Source organism: Capsicum annuum, chromosome 10 (assembly GCF_002878395.1).
Source record: "Capsicum annuum cultivar UCD-10X-F1 chromosome 10, UCD10Xv1.1, whole genome shotgun sequence".
Classification (NCBI taxonomy): Eukaryota; Viridiplantae; Streptophyta; class Magnoliopsida; order Solanales; family Solanaceae; genus Capsicum; species Capsicum annuum.
Window position 1 is genome coordinate 78,251,394 of NC_061120.1, and position 1,775 is coordinate 78,253,168.

Genomic DNA, 1,775 nt, shown 5'->3' on the forward strand with positions numbered 1-1,775 from the left:
TTTGAACAAGTATAAAATATAAAGCTCATAAATCATGTAGAATGAGGCATGCAACACAAATCTCGCGAGTCATCGCTCTTTAACCTTAAAAATTAGAAATCTTCTATTATTCTCAATACCCGAAGGCTAAGGGACTTTAAACAATACTTTTAACTCATGCATATGTCTCATGGAGAGTAAAACCTCTTCAATGCTCAACATTTCATAATTATTTAGAACTTATATACTTGGAATTCAAAATCATATGACTTGGAAACATATTTGAAGGAATTTCATTTCATTCACCTTAGGAAAATATATCATTTCAAGCTTTTGGAAAATCATTTTATCTCAAATGAAAAAGTATTCTAACTCAAGGAAATAACTTATCTCAAAGCTTTATGAAAAGTACTAAATCAAGCGAAGATGCTTTCATTAAGGGAAATAACCCACCTCAAGGAAGTACTTTAATTAGGGAACAACTTTGCGATTCCACCATTTAGGAAAATAACTCATAGGAAGGGAAATAAGTAACAAATTTCAAAGTTTAAAAGGGCAAGGAAGGTTCTCGTAACCGACATAAACCATGCGAGCTACATGGAGTCCAATGTTTTGTCCTCCTAAGGAGGAGACCCCACGTTGGGGAGGAGCGTCATACTCTTTCCAGGGAGTATAACTTAGGTCTAGTGATCATTAAATGAAACTTGGCCTCGGGCCCAATCATAATCATCATAAACTCAGCCTCAGGCCCTACCTACGGTGTCACATAGTTTTGGGGTAAAAAACTGTAGTGACTTACCCGCTCGGTGCTAAGTACTACTCTCTTTAGATTATCTATGCTCATCTTATAAAAATTCACTTTTAAAATAATCTCATAGTTCACCATAAACCCAATAATCAAATCGATAATCTCATATGATGAATAGGATTTCAAAGCTTTCAGACCATTAGGTCAATTCATTTCTCAATCATATCAAAATACTCAAATCATGGGTGATTATAGCACAAGAGTTCATAATTTCGCAAGTCTCAAATAGGGCTTACTAACTCATAATTCAATCTCAAGTTAAAGCTCATCAAAGCATAATATGTAGCGTATAGATTCATAAATCATGCGGAAATCTGGGAATTTCAGCAATTTATCTCAAAATCTCAATATAGTCATATGCTTCAATATCTCAACATTCTCAAGGAGTAAAATTGTGGGGTTTATACCCAGCTGTAAATTCTCAATTAAACATGCAGAAATCATGTCATTTGACACTTAATTCATGGGAAATATCATGATAATGCATTCAATAATAATAGGTGAAAAACACCCAAATCAAATTCATGTAAAAACCTCATAGATTTCAAGAAATTCATGATGTAAATAAGTTTTTTGGGCACAAGGGTTAAAGGGTTACCCTTGTTCAAAACCCCACATACCTTGAATTAGAAACTTTGGATGAACTCTCACTTTTAGAACTCTATTTGTACTCTTGAATGAGGGTTCTTGAGGCCCTTGACTTGGGAACCTTGAATCTTGACTCAATTTAGAAAATTCATAGTGGATTCTTGAGATTCTTGGAACAGGTTTTGGATACTTAGGGTCTTTGATGAGAGAAAACTTGAGAAAAATCTCATAGGATGCTTGCAAATAACTTTGATTTGGTGTTTGCATAGTTTTATAGGCTTGGAAAAAGGCCAAAATGCCCCTTTTAATATCTGTAAAAAGCTGGAAAAATTAAACTGGAACGTGATTTAAGGGGCCACCGTGACATGCCACTTATCGCGGTGGCTCACTGGAAATTGGC